Here is a 25183-nt window from a genome sequence, read left to right as displayed (position 1 = left end):
ACTATTCATTCTCCTATGACCTCTGCCCTGGGCACTCTGACTCTCAGTCATATTCTGTGTTCTCCAAATGCACATCTCTTCCTTCAGATGGCCTCACTGTGACACAAGCCTGTCTTCCTGTTAAAGACCCTTGACACCTCAGCTCAAAAAGTGCACATAAGCACACTTGTTTATGACATGTCTTTCTTTCTTTCTTTCTTTCTTTCTTTCTTTCTTTCTTTCTTTCTTTCTTTCTTTCTTTTTTTTTTTTTTTTGTACCAAGGATTGAACTCAGGGACACTAGACCACTGAACCACATCCCTAGCTCTATTTTGTATTTTACTTAGAGACAGGGTCTCACTGAGTTGCTAAACACTTTGCTGAGGCTGGATTTGAACTCAGGATGATCCTCATGCCTCAGCCTCCCAAGCCTCTGGGATCACAGGCATTCGCCACTGTGCCCAGCTTGTTGATGGGATTTCTATACCACCAGATCCATATATTTGCACTTTGGGAATCCTACAGACATTGTTTTCTATCAGCAATTTCCTGCATATCTTTGTTGTTTGTCCACCTTTATCAAAGTGAGTTTAGGGCTTGCCTGAGCATCATGAAGACAAAAATCTCAAAAGCCTAGTTGGATGGAGTGGCTGAGAAATCTCTTTCTCACCAGTGGTAGAGTGAGATAAGGAGCCTGAATTTGGCAAATATATGAATCAGAACCCAACTAGTATTGATGTTCTATAAAGTTTCTGTAGCCACTACTTCATACGCAAGGTTTTAAAAAAGATTTTTAAAAAGCAATGAGGACTAGACAGTCAGTGTGTTGTATTATTTTTTTAAATCCCCACCAGTGGGCTGGAGCTTCTTGAAATTACAATTCCATATTGTAGTAAAATAATGTTTGGAATATAAAAGAGGCTCAATCATTTTTTATTGCATTTATTCACTAAGAAAGAGAGGGGGGCTCACTGGACTACAGTTAAATAGCCAACTAACAAATACAATTCTTCAATGAATTACATCCTTTTCTTTCCTTTAGTTTCTCCCTCCCTCTCTCCCTCCTTCCCTCCCTCCCTTTCTTCCTTCCTTTCTTTCTTTGTTTGTTTGTTTCTTTCTTTCTTTCTTTTTTTCTTTTCCACTTGGTTTTTAGCTGGGGATTTCATTATGTTTTCCTGGCTGGTCTTGAACTTTTAGACTCAAGTGATCCTTCTCCCTTATTTCTTTGAACATTTCTCTGTCATTAATGGGAGAGATCTAAAAGAGTTCTCAAAAGTGTAATATACAGTGTTCAGGGTTATGTGATTCTTTTACTTAAAAAAAGGTTACATGATTCTAATAATACCTCAAAGTAGGTTGTTTTCCAATCATCTAAGTACATGTAATTTTCACTTAATTTCTACTTTCTAATGTTTTTAATTAGTATTTAATCACTTTAAATTTTATTCTGTCAATTCAGCTATTCTTGGCCGCTTCTGCTAAGCAAATGTTTGCTTTCTCTTCTGGGAAAGATTTTAAGAACTTTCACTGGAAATATTTTATAGGCCTTATAAATTCATAATTCTGGAAGAAATATCTCCTGAAATGTCCTTCAAAGCAAGTAAAGTATAAATTCACTAAAATATTGTGTTACAAAGTTTCTTGGAAACCCTCTTAATGATAGCTGTTGGGTCATTGGGCTGAAGATTTTCAGATAAAGAGATGAGAGGCACTTTAAGAAAAATATCCTCAACTTTTGGATACTAAAACACTGACATCTTCCAGAATTAAAAACAAGAAGTTATCCCAGGAGAAAGAGATCTTGCTGCCATAAGTAAAACTGAAATTTGTAAAAATAAAGATGTTATAAACATAGATGAATTTTATTCAGCATCAATATTGTTTATTCCAATTAATCACTCCCTTATCTATATGCATCAGGCAAAGAAAGTTCATGTAAAGGAAGAGAAAAAGTAAGAAGACAGGTTTATCCACCTAACCAAATAAAAATATATTAAGTTACATGATTTTTTTGAAAATCCCAACCTAATATCTAATTACATATGAAATGTTCATTCCATGCATTTATTTATTTATTTTTAAAATTTCACCTAAAATTATGTTTGTTCTACTTAAAAATTTTGCTTGGAAATCAGTCTCTTGTAGTTGCTACTGCAGAAATTACTTCAGATTGTATATAATTCATGCAAAACAACACTTAGGAAAAGGATAAGATGATTGCAACTCCAAAAGCCTTGAAGTTGAGTATTTTACCAGAAAACATGTGTCTGTTAAGGTTGAATGTCTTAATTATTTGTAAGGTACAAACTCTGTGTGCAATAAATATTGCAACTAGACTACAAAGATTGTTCTCCTCGTATAGATGAAGATATTTCTGTAGCAATTTTTTATTAAGTATTATTCAAGGTCATCTGAGTTACAGATGGGTGAGCTCTGATGCTCTGATTGGATCATAGCATTTCTAATTTCCTTAATCTTTATCAGCTTCTTTTTTATTTGGAGCCTAGCAGGAAAAAATAGAACCTCACTATCAGGTTTTTAAGTCTTCAAAAACAAAATGTAGCATATTCATTCTACTTTTGCTATCTAATTTTAGAATGTGTCCATAATGAGGTATTCTAAATACAGTCCTTTGTTCAATCAAGTTTCGAGCAATCTTCACCAATAAAATTAAAGGGATTATCTATATCATAGTATTAACTGGTACTCGTGTATGAAATTATTCTAACTTATTCACTGTATTTAATACTGTGACTATTTACTTTTTAATTACTAAATTACTATAAAAAATACAATGGATAAAAAGTGCTGTCAAATATGTGGAGAAAGAGGTCCTTATACACTGTTGGTGGGAATGTAAAATACTACAGCTATTATAGAAATAGTATGGAGCTTCCTAAGCAAATTAAAAATAGAAATTTCAAAGGATTCAGAAATCTCACTATTGGATGTATAAACAAAAGAAATTAAATCAAGATTTCAAAGAGATATCTGCAGTGTTATGTTTATTATAGCACTATCCACAATAACCTGCTGCAACCTGCAGGATTGTAATTCAGAAACAGGCAAGAGGCTATGGGAGATGGAGAAAAGACAAATAGACACATGTAGAGAGAAACAGCTGGGGCCTGGTGGTTCTTCATCCCCTGATAAGGGATGAACAACCCAGAGCTAGTTTATTATATAGATTTAACATCAAAAGGATTTTTTGTGAGAGAGTTTCTTCAAAGCAAACAGGGTGAAGGATGAATTTCTGTGCAGTCCAATTAAATTGATCAACTTTTTGCTCATAATTCTTTATCCTCGGCAGCTAGTGTGTGAATTCAGGGTCAAGACTGATAGTTCTGTGGCAATCACAGAACCTCCTTTGAACAGGGCATCACCATAGTAACTGGGCAGTCTCAACTGTGCCTTTGCACCAGGAGTTTCCAGCTCAGGTGTGTGCCTGTCTCTAGACCATTCAAAGACCTGGATTCAAATCACCACTCCTGACAGTAACCAAGAAATGTAAACAATTTAAATAGCCATTGATTAATGAGTAGATAAAGTAAATGTGTATATACATTCCATTGTGTGTGCTTGTGTGTGTATGTAGATATGGCGTTTAAATATACTATATATGATACACACATATATACTATATTGTGATCTCATTCACATGTGCAATCTAAAATTTGATCTTATAAAAGTTGATGTTTACTAGAGGCTGAGGAGATCAGCGAAGGGGTAGATGTGGAGAGATTGACGAGTAGATTCAAAGTTATAATGCTAACACATTCTGGTATGCTGTCACACAATAGGGTGACAAGAGATAACAGTAATGTAATGAGAAATTAATAAAACTAGAATAAAGGATTTTGAATGTTCTGTTCACAAAGAAAAGATAAATGTTTGATAAAATAGATAAGCTTACCCTGAGCCCAGGAAGTGGAATAAATTGTAGTCCCAGCTATTTGGGAAACAAAACCAGCAGTTGGAGAGGTGGAGGCTAATTTGGAAAACAGTGGAAACCCATCTCAAAAAAAAAAATGCAGATATGCTTACTCTTATTTAAACATTATACTTACCATGTATACATTTATCAAAACATTATTATATGGCATGCTCATTAAACTATACCATTTTTATGTGTCAATTAAAATATAAAATGATATTTTCTGAATCCCAGTGACTTGGGTGTCTGAAGCAGGAGGATCACAAGTAGGAGGCCAACTTGCAGCAATTTAACATGGCCCTAAGCAACTTAGCAAGACCCTATGTTATTTTTGTTTTAAAAGGATAGGTATGTATGTCAGCATCAGCGGTAGAGCACTTATGGGTTCAATCCACAGAATTATCTCCCACTTCCCCCAACCCCCACCAAAAAAACAAAACAACAAAATATATTAAACAATATATGGATATTTCCCTTTGTAAAAAAAAAAAGTATTAAACAATAGTAAAGTATGCAGTGATTCTTTTAAAAGTGATATCTTCATGTATACTTTTTTAGAAAGTATTTTTTCATGTTTCCATATTTTGGTAAATTTTCTATTGCAATTGAAATAGATTTTTCTTGTTATCTTAAATATTATAGCTTTCCATGATATGAAATTACTAGATGGTGGACATCTATGCTATTTTATTTCTTTTTCTTTATAAATTTTTCTTAAAAAGTTCTCACCAATAGGTGAACCATGTTATAACAGCTGTTCCACTGTCCCCTTCCTTCTATCATGCACATTCATCTATAAAATGTGAGCAAATAGTAAACATCACAGCTTTACCCCTAAAGGGCTTCACTTTCCTAATCCTTTAGTTTTCTTCCTACCACAATAAATGTACAAGAATTTCAAGTTATACCTGATCCACCTTTAAATTAAATGAAATACAAGTGGATAAATACACTTCAGCAAAAAAAATGGCACATACTGATAACTGCTCAAATCTTCCTATTTTTATTTTTAAATAATTTGTGAATTGGATAGGGCTTAAGAGAAAGTATAGTGGAAGAACATTTCAGAGAAACATTTTTAAGAACTTGAGGTTCAAATGAGAAATATGCACAAGTAACAATTCCTATTCCTCTATATTTTTAATTAATATCTGACTCCATAAATACATAGAAATTAAAAATAGCAATAAAATAATACATGTTTTCAAAATATTTCAATATCTATGAAAATGAGTCCCTTGATAAAAACACAGACTACCTTTGAAATATCCAAAACTCTTATTTTGTAATTGGAAAATGTCTGTATGAATAGGTTTTTGAAAAGATTACTAAGAACCAAGACTTTTCTCCATGTTTTACAAAAGACCAACAATTCTTAGATTATAAATTGATTTTTCAGTACTTAACACATAGATATATCATACATATTTCTTCATTATTAACACCAACATTTCAGAAATATAAGCATATGTAAATTATGTTCTTTTATTGAAATACCTTTTTATAGTTAAATGCATGAAATTTCACTTCTTTAATCATAATTTTAAAATAGACTATTTTTATTGTTATGCTACCTAAGCATTTTTAGTTTATTAAGGATTTCCTTAAACTCTGTGTTATGTAGTTTTATGACATATTTGTTTGCATATGAATAATTTACTTTTTAAAAATGCCTGAATATAGAGTCAGTTCCATTTGTACACTTTAATACACAAGGCCTAGCACACCCCTGAATAAATTAATTCATAGATATTAATAGATAGTTTACTCAGGGATTTGAATCAGTAGTTCTCTGAAGTTTTCATACTTCAGATTCTTCCTTGAATATTTTAAAAAAGCAGCCTGTCTGGCTCTACTCTCAGAAGCACTTCTTCAGTACATGTGGGCAGAAATCCAGGGGTAAATCGATTTCAATAAAATCCTGAAGTTATTCGTATTCAGAAATACTGGATTAAGTTTATTTGGATACCTTTTCTATATAAAGTGCATGGCAGCTACAAATACCATTTTATTGTTTATCAAACCTTGATATTCTCTGTTCCTCAATTCAAAGTCACACCTAATAATTTTTTAAAATTTAATAAAAAATTTCATAAAATAGTGTGGTATTCAAATGTCCCTTTGTTACTGGTAAATATTTTAATGTTTAAAATAGGAGCTAATATCTTGGCCTTTCTGAGAACGATCAGTTCATTCGTAGTGAATAAATCATTTCTTTTTAACATCTATCTGTATTTGGTAATAAATAATCTATGGACAAATGAAAACAAGCATATATATACACTTACTAAGTTAACCTGTTATCTTTATTATTAATAAATACAGTTATTAAACTACAGTGAAATACATAATATAACTTCAATGATAATCATTATAAAATCTACTCTTTATTATTAAGGGCAATTGATTACTCTTGTAAATATTTTTATGTGAAATCTTACTACCAAATTTAAGACAGTGTTGATATCATACTTCATGGATTTTAATGCTGTAGGATTAAGCAAGGTCATTAATTAATTAATATTTGAGACAAACACCTTGCCAATTAAAAGGAGGAAAATTTATGTCATCTGTAGAGAAATAAGAATATTATATCTTATCAATTAAGTGAGTATATCATTATGGAATACTTTTCATTTCATTACTATTATACATTTTTAAATTTTACACCCACTTTATAATTTCCAGTTTTATTAAGGCATATTTGGAAAATATGATTGTATATATTTGGAAAGTGTACAGTGTGAGGAGATTTGGCATATATATATATATATATATATATATATATATATATATATATATCTCGTAAAATGTTTACTATTATCACATTAGTTAATATATACATCACCTATCATTACTTTTTATTGTTGATGGTAAGAACATTTAAGATCTATTCTCTGGGAAATTTTATTTATTTATTTTTTGTTAGTTACTCGTCACAGTACAATGATCTTGACATATCACACATTTGATTCAAATGGGGTATGAATTCTCACTTTTCCATGTGTACAGGTTGCAGGTTCACATTGGTTATACAGTCATGTATATACATACAGCAGTACTAGTGTCTGTTGTATTCTGCTGCCCTTCCTATCCCCCCTCCCCTTCCCTCCCCTCCCATCACCTCTCTCTAAACAATCTACTGTGACACATTTCTCTCTCTTTTATTCTTCCCCCTCACATCATCATACATGTATTTTGTATAACAATAAGGGTCTCCTTCAATCTTCTGTGCAATTCCCATTCCCTCCCACCTCTCTTCCCTATTTAGTGGTAGTCTTCTCATGCTCTTCCTCCCTACTCTATTTTGAGTCACCCCCTTATATCAGAGAAGACATTCAGCATTTGTTTTTTAGGGATTGGCTAACTTCACTTAGCATAATCTGCTCTAATGCCATCCATTTCCCTGCAAATGCCATGATCTTGTTATTTTTTAGTGCAGAGTAATATTCCATTGTGTATAAATGCCACATTTTTAATCCATTCATCTACTGAAGAGCATCTAGGTTGGTTTTACAGTTTAGCTATTGTGAATTGTTCTGCTATAAACAATGATGTGGCTGTGTCCCTGTAGTATGCTCTTTTTACATCTTTTGGGTATAGTTCGAGAAGGGGAATAGTGGGTCAAATGGTACACAATACATTATTAACTATAGTCACAATATTATGCATTAGATATCCAGAACTCTTCTATTTATAAATTTGTACACTTTGCAGCATCTTTCTATGCCCCTGTCCTCCAGCCCTGCCAACCTCCATTCTGCTCTGAGTCCATGAGTTTGGCTTTTCCAGACACAGCATAGATGTGAGAGCAAATAATGTCTCTCTTCTGAGTCTGGCTTATTTCACTTAGCATGGTACACTTCAGATACATCCATATTGTTGTTCCACAATGTGGATTTTCCTTATTTATGGCTGAATAATATTCCAGTGGGTGTGCATGTATGTGTGTCATATTTTTCTTTATCTATTCAGCCATAAAAAAACAATTAAGCCATTTATAAATATTTATTTTTCTCTGCCTCCTTACTAACATTTATCTCTTGTACTTTTACAATAGCCATGCTAACAAGTATAGGTGATATTTAATGTAGGTTTCATTTATATTTCCATAATGACCAATGATGTTGAAGACCTTTTCATATATCTGCCTGTTATTTGTATGTCTTTTTGAAAAATATCTGCAGATTCTTCACCCATTTTTTTAGTTAGATTATTTAATTATTTGCTACTGAGTGTATGATTCCTGTTTACCTTTTGAGTATTCATTCCTCATCAGATATACAATTCAAAAATATATTCTCCCATTCCATAGGTGGTCTTTTGATTTTGTTGATATTTTATTTTGATGTGCAGAAACTTTTAAATTCAATGTAGCTCTACTTGCTTAATTTTGCCTATGCATTTGGTGTTGTATCCAAAAACCCTTTGCCAAGACTGACATTAAACAACATTTTCCCTACACATACTTCTAGGAATTTTATAGGTTATGTGTAAGGCTTGAATCTATCTCAAGTTCACTTTTGTAACTAATACATGATTAAGGTCCAGTTTCATGATTTTCATGGGCATATCTAGTTTCCTCAGGGCCATATGTTGAACAAGGTATCCTTTTCTCATGGTACAGCTTGGTGAGCCTATCAAAAATCCATTGAACATTTGTGGGTTGGTTTATTTTTCTATTATTTTTCACTGGTCTGTGTGTTTATCTTTATGTCAACATGGTACTGTTTTGATTATTAGAGCTTTGTAATATAATTTAAAATCACAAAGTGTAATGCCTTCAACTTTACTCTTGTTTTATTTTGTTTTTGTTTTGGTACTAGGAATTCAACCTATGGCTTCATGCATGCTAGGCAAGTGTTCTACCAATGATCTATTTCCCCAACTTTATTTCCATTTTAAAAAATCTGAGACAGGATTTTACTAAATTCCCCAGGTTATCATTAAATTTGCAATCTTTCTGCTTCAACCTCTAGAGTAGCTCCAGTAACAGGCATGTGACCTCCAGTTTGATTATCTGTACAGGTTGATAACAATCCCTATCATGCTTCCTGACCTTATAGTGCTAGTAGGAAGGCAGAAATCATAACCTATTTAAGGTTCCTACAGTTTTTGGCCACAATGCATATAAATGCATGATAAATTTATTTTCAGTTCCTATATATCCCAGAACATCAGATTATTTTTTTCTGCCTTAAATAGGTAACTTCCAAGTCTATATTTTTAGTTCCTTCAGTGTATGACTTATCATTTCCATTAATATTGCCCACTCACACCCTCAGGTATCTTTGCTCCTCCATTGACTTACTGCCACTTTGGGATCTAGGTCCACCTAATAACTTACCCACCATTCCTCCTGGGTCCTACTTTTAGACTTTACCTTCACCAACCCCATCCATTATTGTAAATGATAATGTAGATTGAGTGTCCCTCATGTAATATTGGAACCAAAATTATTTCAAATTTTAGATATTTTGGGAATTTTGTAGTGTTTCCATATATGTAACAAAATATCTTGGGTACAGAAAGTTCATTTATGTTTCATGTACATCTTATGCACAATAGCCTGAGTACACCTGAACTTTGAGCTTTTCAGATTCCAGATTTTCAGATTAGGGATGCTCACCCTATGTAATAATTCCTCTGCTTTAAAACCTTTGGTGACTTTTCACTGTATCCAACTCGAACTCAAGCTTTCTTAACGTGACCTATGGGAACAGCAATGATATTGCCCTCCCTCATCTCACTGCAGCCCTGCAAGTTGTCTCAACAACTTTTGTCTCTCCCATTCCTTTTACATTTTTCTCTTCTTTTTGCCAAAAATAAACTTTCCCAACCTTTTCAAGTTACCAATTAAATAATTCCACTTCTTTGAATCCTTTCTGAATTCCACAAAGATAATGGACTACTTGGCTTTTATGCATAATTGGAACCATTATAAACTTCCTCTAGAATATTTTGTTCTTTGAGGACTCTCAACACATTCAAACGTGAACACAATGGCTGTTTTTAGACAATTACACTCACAACTATGCATATCAAGACTGCTACATAATGCCTCTTTTCTAAATATTTTAGCCTTGTCATAATTTGTAGTTCCTTGGTTATGGAAGAAATCTCACTATGTTTCTTACTCTCAGAAGTTTTTACTTTAAAATATGACTTTAATTTCTGATTTAAATTTATTTTCACTTTCCCTCAGGGCTCTTGTTCCATGGCATGTGTGGCTGGAAGAGAACTAGAATATCTGGGGTGGGTTTCACATATTTTTTTCGGTCTTCTTGCTTGATGTGTACATGTCTCCCTGTGATTGGTTGAAATGGGGACAGAAAAGATAGAGAAAGGGCTTCCTAGATTGGACTGGTAGATCTTTTGATGCGATGTCCCTTGGGTTGTTCCACTAATAGAAGGGAAGCTCCCCACTTCCTGTAGAAAACAGACACTCACCTTTGAGAAAAAACAAAAGAAAAAAAAAGAGGTTTCATTTTTGTAGATAGTCCTAAAATTTCTCTTTTTGTTCAATTTCCACCCAATCAAGCCCCAAGAACACTCTCCTTTCCTATAAGTAGGAAAAACAAACTAACAAACAAACAAATAGGAGTCCTCTGGTCAATTGATGCCAATTATCTAGGGTCCATGACCAATATACTTTAATATGATTTGGAAAAGTTCCATGAAATATTAGTTTAGCCATTGTTTAGTTACCATACATAAACCATCCTGAGATAGCTGATTCAGAAATTGCTGCCTCCTGGCAAATTTTACAAATTACAGTGACAGCAGCAGCCTTCAAACCCCAAGTCTTATTTGAAGTGTTACTCTTTTTCACAGGTCTTATTGAAATCACTTAATGCTAATATCCACATCTCTTCATTTTATGTTCCTAAAATTCTAGAGCTGAACTGAGCACTGGCTTAGTCTGATATGATATCTACTCTCTTTTGAGTAGATGTTTCCATGTACCTCTACTTCTAGTATGCAATTGCTTGGGCATACATAACATGCCTTTTGTGTTAGGTCTCTCCATCATCCACTGGGGAATGTATCAGATGGAGAATAATCTCCAGAAGATTACTGAAATGAAGTTTTCCTAAGTAATTTTGTTCTGGGTCCCTCATAGCTCAGTGAAGACTGGTTTTCCCACATGCTTTCAAAGAATGTATGACATAGGTTTCCAAATTTCATAGCCATGGCAAGGATTCAAATGTATCTAAACAATCAAACCCAGGTTAACTTGACAGTGTGGAAGATAGAGAGATGTCTCTTGAGCCTAAGGACAAGGTACATAAATTCAAGGGCAGCCATGAAAAATGTCCATCATTGGTAGCAAATGTTGAATGTGATTTGATTTAGCTGCTTCAGCACTACCTGAAATCCAGACCTCAAAATGTAGTATTCTAAACTGGGCGTGGTGGCTTTTGGCTGTAAACTTAGTGGCTCAGGAGCAACTCAGTGAGACTTTGACTCTAAATAAAACGCAAAATAGGGCTGGAGATATGGCTCAGTGTTGGAATGTCCCTAAGTTAAATCCCCACTACAAAAAATAAATAAATAAATAAAGTAGTTTCCTAGGATTCACAAAACATATACTATACATGCCTAAATAGTGGGGTAGAAAACACACAATAAAAGTACTAAATAAGAGTTGCATTTCCAAATGTCTGAAAATTCAAAATATAGAAAGTTCCTATTTTTCCCATAGTTCTGTGCAACAAATCTTTCCTCAGATTTCCCTGCTTAACCTGAAACCATCTCAGATCCCACATATACAATTTTAATGACTGCACTTAAACAACTCCAGCTCAAAGCAGCACAGTTTGAAAACTTAGACCATGTTTTTGATGAAGTCTATATGTTTCTATTAAGACAAGTGTCTGTTTCAGATTATTATTTGTGTAAAAACAACCTCTCACCTGCAGGCAAGGTCTCATTTGTTAGAGTGACTGACCAAATCTGTATCAGTTAAGACAGAAGCACAATGCTAAAAATGAGCAGAATGTCAGAGGAGTGGCCTTGTAACTTACAAGTGTGGAAAGCCTCCATTATCTTTTATAACTAAACAACTGTTAAACCCGCATAATCAAGGCATATTTCAGACGTTTCCATTCTGACCTGTGCACAAATCAATTCCTTGGCAAATTTTCACAATGCTTTCAGCTTAATATGAGCTGCCAATAATGCTCTGAATTAAACTTACTGAATCCTGCCCCAAAATCCAAGATCTGGCACAGAACAATTAGGAATCCATATTCTCTGCATGCCTATAGCAGGTCTCAAAGACAGAGATGAAGATGTCATTCCTCCTTCTGCAGGACATGAAAGAAACCTGTTTGGGATGAGAAAGTGCTCTCCACCCCAAACTTCCTACCTAAGATAACTGATTCTACCATGGAGCCTGCTTCTGTAGGGACTAATGCTGTTTTCAAGGACTGAATTAGTTTTCATGAGTTGATTATTATGAAGCAAGGTCAGTTCATGTGGTTGACCCCTTCTAGAAGCACACTGCTAGTACCTTTTCCACATTGTGACACAACCAGGAGGACCTAGCCAGGATGCTGGTGCCATGCTACTGGAACTCCAGAACTGTGAACTAAATCGACTTTTTTTTTCCTGATAAAGTATGTATTCTAATGTTTGTTATAGCAAGTGAAAATGACTAAGATACAGGTATTAGAGGTATTTATCTAATGGTAATTATGTAATAATTATGATATTTTAATGATAATATTACTAATATTTTTTTGTATGTAAGCCTCAGCCTAGATCAGATCTATGTATGCTGTGTTTTCTAAGCCGTATGTCCCTTTAATCCTGTCTGATCATTTCTAAGCCTTCCACAGTGAAGTAAGGGGAGGAATTCCCACTTAATCAACTTGATGTAGAAAAGTAGTGTGAGTTAATCTGAGAAACTAAAACTCTTTACCTTTTGCTACTTAATGTAAAATTTCACTCACAATAGAGTGAAGAGATTATTCTTTCTTTTGTGCTTGGGACAGCACATTCTAACACGCACCATACATGCCAATGTGCTTAATAAATTAATAATTTTGTGAAAACATACAATCTAGTAGCTATAACAAAGCCATATGTATGACTCAATATATGACTGAAGTACACAGTTGTGGAACTTAAGGGAGAGAAGCAGGGTTCTTGTGACCAGGGAAAGCTACTTGGAGGAAGGAACTGAGGACATTTGGTTTCCATGTCCTTTCATCCCATTTCCTGCATGTCTGTAAATCAAATATAATTTTCAAGTAACATAATTTTAAGAGAAACACTGACTTCCTCTTTTTCTTTCATGTGTCTTTCTGTTTTAGTCACACAAAGAAAAGAACATATGTTTGACAAGCTAAACTCAATAACTCTAAACATTGACTTACTTTTTCTGATAACAGAATTAGGCATACACATAAATAATGCATTTGGAGTAGAAAAGAGTGAAATGTGTGCTGTGCAAATGGCAATTTACAGAAGGCAGCTAAGATTGTTATTTGGTGGCACTGACAGTAGAGTGGATTTACTGGAATCCATTTCTCATTTCGATACATAAAGTGGGTAAATAAGAGGTTTGCTTCAGGGATGGTGAGCAGTGCCTTTTCTGTTTTTGTTCTTAGTCAAGTCTGGATAATTTGCACTCACTAACAATATGCAACTCTTTATTCATGTATAAGTAATGTATGAATTTCATCAATATTTTATTTCCCCCATTTTGGGGGGAAGATAAATTGTCTATTGAAAAAAAATTGTAGAAAGAAGGTATACAACTGTGTGCAGCATATACTACTTCCAAATTTTAAAAATGAGGCAAGCATGTCACTATTTTTTAATTTAAGTGTAAATTCTTTGAGTATAAATTGTGGGTTGAGTGAAACTACTTTTGTACCTCACTGGAGAAATGTTAAATCCCAAGTAAACTCTCTCCTGAGTGAGCTGTCAGTTTGGATATTTGTAACTGATTACAGAGAGAATAATGTTGCATTGCACTCTTCCTCTGGCCAAAGAACATTTGCAAGGTTTCAGTAAGATGTAAGTAGAACTAACTACCTCATACATAACACTGAGTGAATGTGCACAACACGGTGCTGGGGTGAAAATACCACTAACGGAACCAACAAAGCCGCATAATTTGTTGTAAAATAAGTGTCTCTTTTGTGTGCAGTAAATGGGAATACATTTACTATCTTTCTCATTGTATATAATTACAGCAGATGGGAATGTTTTTCCTTAGACTGAGAACTTGGCATTTTACTTGTTTAATTTGGCTCAAAATACAACATTTATAGGAATGCATTCCAGGCAGTGATTTTCTAAAAGATTCCCTATTGAATTTGAAAGTAATTATGTGAAACAGTCCACCCAGAAATTATAACCCTAACCCTAAAAGTTATTCCTTGGGCATAAAACAAAAACATAGGCCGTTTTTTTTTTTAAACTATATCTTTGGGACCACTGAGCAGATCTATAAATTTTTCCATGGTAATAATTGCCTTGAAATTTTTGAATATGAATACAAGTAGTTTGCATTGACCCCAAAATTATTTTTGAGCTTATTATTTAAGCATGATATTCCAGTTATTATGATTGAAATGTAAAATGGTGTGGACACTTTGGAAAACAGTTTAGCAACTCCTCAACAATTTAAACAGAGTTGCCTTTGATTAATGTCAAAGCTTTTCTACATGACTTGCAGGCAAAAGCTTACAATAGATGGAGGGAGAAGAGAGGGAGACAACCTGGAATATCTAAGTCAAGGATTTCCCCTCTTCTGTGCATGTTCTACTTGGTGGAGGAACTGGCCCACATATATAATTAGTAAAAATTATTAAATCAATGGTGATTATTTAGAAGAATCATCAGGGATTATGGAGAAGGAGAAGCCAGCCAGCTTCCAAAAGCCTTTCAGATGACCATGTGACCTATAATGCAAGAACAGCTGGCTCTGGCACGTTTGGAATCAATGTCCAAGTTACAAAAAATTAAAATAAAAAATTTTAAAAAGCTCCTTTGATACAACATAATATCTAAGAAGAGAAGTCACCATGGGAACTAAGCCAGTGACTTACTGAATTTGACTGATATTTGTCACTCTTTCTGAAGAAAACCTATCTATGGTATAAAAAAAAAGAGGATGACTGCAAGTTCATGAAAAGAATAAGTGCAAACTGCAGAGTTTAGAAAAGATCCAGGTGCTCATCCTGAAATTAACACACGAAAAATATCCATGAGCTTAGTGAAAAGCCTACTTCAGCTCAACGAAGAGTGAAGAGGACAAAAGAATGTTTTCATTAATACTGGCTTACTGTGTGTTACATGATAATCTTAAATGAGTTGAATGTAATCTGCAATGAAAATAAAGATGTGAAGAAAAGCAGGGTTCATAATCAAGGTGAAGAAATCAATGAGAAAATATAAAAATGAGAAAGAACAGTCTCTTTGTCTCTGAGTTGCAAAATATATATAACAATACACACAATCCTTGTCACCAAAGGATTCATAATTATTGCTAGAAAGAAGGGATGTATTTCTAGAGATCTATTGTATGGCAATGTGACAAAAAAATAGTTCTGATATACTGTGTTCTTGAAAAATGTAAAGATTGAAAGTTTCGTGTTTTCACTACAAAAAAAGATAAGTATGTGAGGTAATTAACTAGAGTGAACCATTCAACAATGTATGTATGCATGTATATGTATATTATATTTGTATGTATATGTATATTACATACCATTATGTTGTATGTATTGTTACAGAAAACAAACATTTTCTGTAAATTAAAAAAAACATACAAATTTGATCAAGCACAATATACAATGATGGCTATAATTTTTTTTAAAAAGTAAAATAGCAAGTCTTAGGAAGGATATGGAAAAATTATAGCTGCTTGAAATGTAAAATGGTGTGGCCATTTTGGAATACAGTTTAGTACATCCTCAAAAATTTAAACAGGGTTGCCTCATGACTTAGTGATTCCATTCTTACAGAAATTGAAACATTTGCTATGCAAAAGTTTACTCCAGTATTCTAATAGCATTAAATAATGTAGAAATAACCCAAATGCCCATCAACTGATGAATGGATATATAAAATATGTACAACAGAATATAACAAGGAAATTTTTTTTTAAAAAAAGATATACTGATATAAGCTGTAGTATGGATAAACAAAATGGGCAAATCTGTAAGACAGAAAGTTGATCAGTATTGCCTAAGGCTAGAGTGACTACATATGTGTTTGGAGGAGCAGGTAGGTGGTGGGATTTGATTCATAATATCCATAGTTCTTTTGCATAGGTGTGAAAATATTTTCAAATTAGATGGTGAAGGTTATAAAACTCTGTATGTATACTAAATATCACAGAATTTTATACATAAAATGTTATATCTCATTAAATCTGTCAAAATGTATACACAGGTAATTATTATAATCCAGATTAATCAATAGGACAACGTACAGAGTCACATTACCCGATGACATGAAGATTCATAGGAGATTTGCCACAGAAACTTACAAGAGGACTAATAAGCATTGGACATAATCCACTGACTAAAAAAAACAAGGTAGTCCTTATTTCAAATCAGTCAAAATAGGGAGCCAACATTGGACCAATAAGACGATAAGAAGCGAAGAGTAAAACACTAAGGGTATATTTTTAGCCTGATACTCTATAAAGACAAAAAAATAGATGGTTGTATTAGTCAGCTTTTCATTACTGTGACAAAATAACCAGAGGAAATCTATTTATGGGAGAGATTTATTTTGTATTGCAGTTTCAAGGTTTCAGCTCATAGAAATGTGGCCCCATTAGTAAGGGCTTGTAGTGAGCCAGAACATCATGATGGGGAGCATGTGATGGAGGCATGATAAACTCAACTAGAGAAAATAGGTTGTGTCTGTCAGTGTGTGAATGTTGGGGAGATAATTAAAAACAGAGGCATTCACGTTGACATAGAGGGCAATGACTAAATTATTTTCCTAGCAACAGGGTGCCAGGCTTACTTCTATAAAAATTTCCTGGGAAATGGTCCCTGTCAAATCTTCTGAGAAGCATCTATTTTTACGTAGAGGACAGTAAGTTGACTACTGTCCTATTTCTGAAGACTCCTATACCTTTTATTACAGCAAAACTCAATGACTGATGGCAGTAAGCAAAAGTACCACTGAGTTCTGTGTCTCTTGCTTCCTTCCTACACATGTTCCAGGCCAGATGACTGTAGTAAAATAATCTATGGGAAAGATTATATATTGCCATGTCAGCCACACATTTTGGGAACAAAAAAAATGTTTCCATATGATTTAGAGAGTTCACACGAAGTTAATCTTCAGTAAATTTTAGACAGATGGAAGCTGGTGTGTCCTCATTTGGGTCTTCCAATAAAAGAATAAATAATTGGTGATGATTATGGAAGCAGAATCAAAATTACTAATTAAGGACATCTATCCATCCAAACAAGAATTATTTTGTTTTGTTTTCCTATTACAGTTCCCTTCATACTATTTACTAGGTTGAATCTGTCTATAACAAGATGGCAAATTTATTTGGATTGGTTCCCATAGAATAATCCCACAGGGAACTTCACCAGTAAAAAAAAAAATGGGATTATTTCACGGGATCCTCCTTTTAGTATGAATTGTTCACAGATGATCATTGGAAATAGTCTATAATAGCAACAGGTTTCTTTTTTGCTAATCGATGCTTTTAAGGTACATTAATTATTTCTGGACCATATCTAAATTCAGCAGCAGAGGTTAATTTTAGATATATATATCTGAGAATCAGAATGCTTAACATACAAATTCTAATAAAATCCCAAGACAGTGAGAACCTTAATTTTTTCACTAATTTTTAAAATTTTATACAAATATGTGTATACTGCTTTATTTAAAACAAATGTCCAAGAAAATATAATGTGATGTGTCCTTATTATACTATTTTTTACATAGTAATCTTTTTTTCACTTTATAATCTTAACACTTTAATTATTAGATGAAATGAAAAGAAAAAGATAAATGAATACCATGTCTTCATTTGCACCATGTTAGAAGGTACTCTGTTTACAAGGAATTTAATCTTGTACTACACAGGTGTTAATATTAATTTGAATTATGAAAGCATGCATCATATAATAACATGAACACTTGTGTAGATGACACAAAGCATTTCAGAATCTACCAGAATTAATGACTACTATTTAGGAAAATAACCATTCTGGGGATGTTGAGGAATCTCCATCCTCACGGAAATCTCATAGTTGCCTTGGAAGTCTTGTGTGGATATTTCTCAGTTGTCAAGAAAATGCTCCTTGTGAACCCAGCTTTGGTTTTGCCAAGTTCTGCCTTTTCTTTCTGTATTAGTTTTTACATTTATATCTTGCAATATGAAAACCAGGGCATTCAACCTTCAGGAACCACACTTAACAGCCAACACATTAGTCTGGGGAAACTACATGGTTTCTCTTTGTTATGACATTTGATTGCTACTTTAGTACTTTTGACTCTAGAATTACTGTATTATTGTTATGATATCATGGGATGGTAAAACAATTATCTCCCAGAAAAAAAGTTAAGAGATTGGCAGCTTCCAGAAAATTTATCTGAATGCTGGATAAAGAGACATTGTCATGATCCAAAGCTTACAGAATTAAATAATTTGAAATATTAAAGAAAATAAGTGAAAAATGGAAGTGCAGAGAAAAATATTAAATAAAACCAAAACAAATTTTCACAAAAGGAAAGCAGTGGTATCTTTCTCCCCTTACCCCACTCCCTTACCCACATCCCGCATGGGTGGTAGAATTTGGGTTTCCTCTGCATGGAATGAGCTGGATGTGACATAAAGCTAAGAAAAGAAGGCAGTGAACAAACCACACTACACAGAAAGTAATTTCAGAAAGAGGGGGTGGGACCTTAGGGATGGAGGTTCCACACAGGGAAGAGAGAGAACCATAGCCCACATTTGGTTTGTTTATATGGGGAAATTTCCAAGGTTTTCTACACAAGGTTCTTTTGCCAAATAAGGTAGGAGGTGGGCTGTCCAGGCTACCAGAGCTGTCCCACTAGTAGAGTGAGGGCAGAGATCTCACACCTTTGGCAGTGTACACATGGGAATGCCGGGATCATTCCCAGGAGGAGACCAAAGTCCCCAGTGGCTCAGTACAGAGTAAAAGGCCACTCAAAAAGATCACAAGTGGCTCCTCACACCACCTTGTCTCCCCACCCAGAATGTCTTCTCTTGTTTGTCTGATAATTTTCATTTCATACACCACTGTTCCTTTTCCTTGAAATCTTCCATCTTTTAAATTTTTTTCATTACTTTCTACTTTGTATCTTCAAACATATTATTACAAAGAGCTTAAGAGTAATTAACACATTTTGCTTTTTATTATATATAATTGTAAATTACTCATAAGTTATTAGTATATAAGATTTCATGTTGTAACTACTATGTAAATAAGTGAAAAGAATATTTTAACTATGCTTCTATTTCTATCTATACCTATCTATTTAATTATGTATCTGGAACTTTAGATCTTAGAGCATCATCCTTTGAGTTATATTGATCTATGCTTCCATTTCATGAAACATACATATTATAAGATGACTAGCAAATAATACAAATGCTTAAGATAAACCCCTTTTAAATATGCTGCACTGTGATAAGACCTTAACTAGAAACAGCTAAATCGTACAGCAAACTGAAGAGGTCTATAACTCACTTGCATAGGAATTAAAGTACAGTTTAAAAAGAATTCTTTGCAATTTATTTTGAAAATTAGCTTGAAATTAAAGACATACAAAACCATTTTGTAGGAAAGCCTTGAGTATTTGAGAAGCAATCTATGCTTAGAATTGAATGATATATTTCTTTCTTGTTACAATTGTATAATTTCATGAAGTGACTTTCTGCCACTTCAATATGAAACTATTATAATGAAATATCATAAAATTAAAGTTTTATTTGTAGCATTCTATGTATATTTACCCAATAATTATTTATGTATAAAAATTTCTGTTTGAGTTTAATGTGATATTCAAAATACTTTGTGTTAAATTTTGAAGGTCTTTAATTCAGAGTTGCTCCATCTTACACATTTTGGTATATGTAAGATTATTTTCAATGTGCCATTCAATGTAGATGAATGTTGTACAAATTACCTTGCAAATAAAACAATTTGCATTACTACCAAGTATGAAATCAGGCAAATATGAAAGGTTCACACTGTAAGTTTTTCATTTCTTTGTGAAAACAAAAGTATTGCGTCATTGATTTCATGATTGGGACTGCCTTCCATTCTAAAAAAAATTGCTGAGTTGGCATGAAAAGATTAGAAGCAAATGATAATTCGTTCTAAAGTACTCTCCTCTTAGGAAGAAAATTGAAAAAGTTAAAGAATATTCTGTGTGAAATATATTGTATATATTTATTCATGTGATTTTTTTACATGAATTTTGTTTTTATAGTTTCTTTAACTTTGACTTCAAAGTGAATAAATTCGTAACTGCTTCAAATGTCAGAGTTTTTGATTGTCATGGATGAACAGTGTCATAATTCAAAGCTAATACTTTTTTGACTGGTTACAGTTCAGTGGCTTTCTATTTTTGCAAAGGACATATCTAAAATATTAAAAAAGAAAAAAAAACTGACAAGTTCTCTCAAATTCCTGTTCAAATGCAGCAGTGGTGATCTTGCCTAGATGACCTGGTTTATAGTCTGTCAGCCTGTCAGAGGTTGCTACACATAGAAAAGTTTGGAGGATTTGTGTGTGTTTACTGGCTGAAGTCATGATAAAGGAAGGAATCCTACCAAAGTTGAGAGGTTACACTTGGTTTTATGTGGTTTATTGTGTGTAAAATCACTCAATGAACATAAAGTAGTATGAGTTAAATATGCTTATCTCCTGATCCTTCTCCCAGTAAAAATGCTTAGCCACAAAATAATTGTTATGAAATCATTTAAAATACCTCTCATCTATTGTTATTTGAAGTTACATATCTACAACTATCATGTTCTATTAAATTCTGAATGGTTAAGGATAAAGACATTTTGAGCTGTCTGGTATCAGTTTAATATCTCCTCCACCTCCTAAAACTTGATAAAGTTGGGTTCTAATTAAATACATAAAGTCAGAAAAGTTTCAGATGCACTTTGTTGTTTTATGTGTTCTATGTAGAATATCAAAATTCATTCTTCTCCTAATATATAAAATATTGAGATTTATCTGAGCAAATTGATTGTTAGAGGATTGTATTGGAAATTTGTACTGGACTCACTGTGTTCTTGAAACATACCGATTACAACTTGCAATAATAAAACAGTTCAAATGAAAATTAGTAAGTTTTCCAAGTACTAATGCTATTGAAAATGTTAAGGTCATTATAAACAAGGAATGAAGTAGAAATTGTATCAGATTAAAAAGGATTAGGAGATATGACTAATATTTCACGTGAAACATCATATTTTAAATGGTATACTGGAACAAAAGAAATCTATTAGTGAAAAAGTTTGGAAATCCAAATAACATATCTAGTTTAGTTTGATGGAAGTGTACCAATGTCAATTTATTAGCTTTGATTTTGCAACATGTCAACATTAGTTGAAGGCTATTTGGAAAATCTCTGCTGTCTTTTTAACTCTTTAGTAAATCTAAAAATTATTTCTATGTAAATTATTTAATAAAATGAAGTAATGATTCTTTTGATGATATATCAGCCTTCAAAGCCTTATGAATGATTATTCAAATTTAGTAGTGAACTTTTGTGCTTAATGAGCTAGAATTTAGAAAGGATAATATCCTTGAAAGTGTAGGAAAATATTACCAGGGATTGAAATTGGGAACTCAAGCTCATTAACATATTACTTCTGGGCAAATCAGTAACAATTAAAACAAGTTACCTATCTAAAGTTGGTCATTATTATAAAGTATTTCTTTTTTGGATACAAAAGTATTCTCTGAAACCTATAACTTTCAAAATTTTTAAATCAATATCACTTATTTAATTAAATAATAAATGAGAAGAAAATATCATTTTATGTATAAGCATACATATTGTCATTTCTAATAATTATAAGAAATAAATTGTGATAGGCAGAATTCTACAGTGGGCCACAAGATCCCCCATATGCTGACATACACACACAACTTTTCAATTATTCAATCATGTGCCAATCTTGGTACAATGAGAAGGGTTTTACATGTATAACTATGTCCCAAATCAGTTCCCTTTAACTTAAGGAGAATATACTCCTTGGGTTCTAAGCTAATTACGTGGTCATCAAGGAAAAGACTGGGAGGTATTCAAAGCATGAAGAAGATTTAACAAAAGGAAATTATCTATTACAGGCTCTGAGAATAGAGCAGGGAAAGTTGGCAGTTTCTAGGAACTTAGAGCAGATCCCACTGATAGGCAGCAAGGAATCAGAAATTTCAGTCCTACGTGTTCAATGACCTGAGTTCTGCAAATGGCAGGGTTGTCTTAGGAAGGGGAGCATCCCCACACCCTGCCCTAGACTCCTCAAGAGCACTCAGCCTGCCTCTGTAAGACATCCAGCTTCCTTATAAACTCAGCAGAGGAGACAGACCTTGCCCTACAGGCTTCTGATGTTCAGAATTGGGAGCAAATACCTGCATGCCATATTAATCCACAATAATATAACGTATTATATTATGTGACATATAATAGAAACAAATATAATGCAGATCAATTGTGAATTTCAGAGATATGAAGATTATAGAAGTATTGTCCCTAGAAATCACATGCAAGAGTGCATTCATCTGTTTTTTTTTTTTTCTTTAGATAGCATCTTCTGCTTATAAGGGCTTAGTTGGTCTCTTGAGTTTTTCCAGATTTTATTAAAAGATTCACACTTAGTCAAAAATTCATCATAGGGCTCCTTAAAAAATGTGCATTGGAGTTTGTAATCTACATGGTTAAGTAAATAATTTTTAATTTAAATGTGCCATCATTCTTCATTTTCATAATATACATTTCCCATGTCTTTGATTATTTATAGCACTGATGGCATCAGCATGGTCATGTGATCTCGGCATGATCTTTATAGTGTGGTAACCAAAGCCTATGTAGTAGTGTTCATACGGAAATTAAAATAGAGCTATCAAAATTTGTATTAGTGTATTATCTTGAGGCATGAGCAAGAGACCAAAATGCATTTTTTTCAGATCTAAGGTGTCAATAAATGTTATTTATCTTCCATTCTATAGAACTAGTGTACAAATAGAATGATCATTGCCATGCATCAAAAATACTCCCAAGGTAGTTCAATAATTAATACATTTTTTGTAAAGCTTTTGTAAAAGAAAGTTCAAGTAAGAGAAATAGGAAAGGTTGCTTGGTGGAAAACTTGACAAGAAAGAGGCCAATGAGAGGTAAATCATGGTAGAGAAATCGATCCAGAATTTGATTTTCATACCCACCCATGCTACTACACTACTTTGACTCATCAATATCTCTTCCTTTGAGCACAATAATTGTCTCCTGAATTTTTTACTTTATACAAGACACAGTACCTTCAGCACAGAAGGCAGAGTGAACTTTCAAAATGTACATTCCATCATGTCATTATTTCAGCTCAATACTCAACATGCCCTATTTCATTTTGCATAAAATCTGAAATCTTAACAATGGTTGCAATATCCTGTGTTTCACTCCCCATTAACTTGTACGTGTTCTCTTCACTCCCTCTGTACAATTATACCAGCTTTACTACTGTTTCTGAACACACCGGACTTTTGCCTGCCTTAGGGCCTTTGTACCAGCCTTTGTACTGCCTAGAACAACTTTTCTTCAGGATTGAACCCAGGGCCTCAAACTTGCTGAATACATGCTCTACCTGTGAGCTGCACCGCTAGCCTCAGATAGCAGCATTAACTCACTCATTTCTTTAAGATGTTGATTCCACTCTAACATTCTGAATGAGCCCTATCTCATTTTTCTATTAAAAATTGCAACATGTTCATCCCATACTCATCTCTTTCATCCCAAATTACCTTTTTCTCTTCCTGTATTTTTCTTTTCTTCTTTTTTTTTTTATAATTTCCCTTCTCTTTGCCTTTCTTTTCAATGGCACTTCTCTTGTTCTAATATTCTATGTAGCTAAGTATGATTTTTTTGCTTTTTGCTTACATCTCTTTACTATAATTTAATATCCATGGAGACAGAGATAAAGTACAAGTACCTACTAGAATAAGCCTACACTCACTAGTTACTTCATAAATTAAATGGATAAATTTTGAGAAGAATTCGTGAGGAAAAGTTAAACTGTAGTCTGGGATAGGAAGATAGTTTGTGACAGGCAGCTCTAAAAACTACTGGAAGTTTCATAACATCAACAAGAAAGGACTATTCAACTTGGCTGAAATACCTAAATTACAGGACAAGAGCTGCTTGGTTAGACTAAGAGATTAAATGAAAATGGATTTTCTACCCAGTGCTGGACAGTGGTATATTTTATGGTATATTGTCATGTATAACAAAAAAAAGATAAATGAGAACTACTAAGGAAACCCTGCAAAAAATCAGGAGGTAAGCCATGGCCTGAAAAAGAGTACAATTTGAGAAAAAATTGCCCTTACCTTCTGATGTAGAAATGACCAGCTCATCAATATGCAATATTTTCAACAGGTTCCTAGCTCAAAACTATCTCACTTTTTAAAATATTCTATGTTTGCCTCTTCCCTAAATTCTTAATAAGGTTATCTTTGAAATGTGTAAGTTCATTGGCATAACAGAAGATGCACATGAGTAGGGGTCACTCATGCAATGGGAATGTTTGCTGTGGTCATTTGATGCCCCATTCACCTATAGGACTGGCAATGCCCAATGAGCGCAGGATTCCATTAGATCTATGATGCCTTGGTATCAAGAAAGATTCTACTACTTTTAATAGAATTTGGAGTAGAGCCTATGGAAGAGAATGAAATATTTTATATTTTGCCAAGTAATAGTGCTTTCATCCTGCCTTTTGAACAAGGGGCTTCACATTATCATGTGGCATCAAGCCCCACAAAATATGTTGTTGACCAGGTTGAAGAGAAAATGAGTTCTTGGTAGATGTGATAGAAATATATCACATCAGAAAGGGCAATTGAACAGCTGATTTGCTGTAAGAAGCCTCTGACTGTATTCCCAGTCTGTGATCCCTGGAAGATGACCTTGCCATGTGGATAAGTCGTCTCCTCTCTTTCCCTGTACATGAAAATTGTCACCATCCATCATTTTTGATCATTGTCCTTAAGTTATGATGCTTTCAAA

Source organism: Urocitellus parryii, chromosome 7, assembly GCF_045843805.1.
Source record: "Urocitellus parryii isolate mUroPar1 chromosome 7, mUroPar1.hap1, whole genome shotgun sequence".
Classification (NCBI taxonomy): domain Eukaryota; kingdom Metazoa; phylum Chordata; class Mammalia; order Rodentia; family Sciuridae; genus Urocitellus; species Urocitellus parryii.
This window is presented reverse-complemented; position numbering follows the sequence as displayed.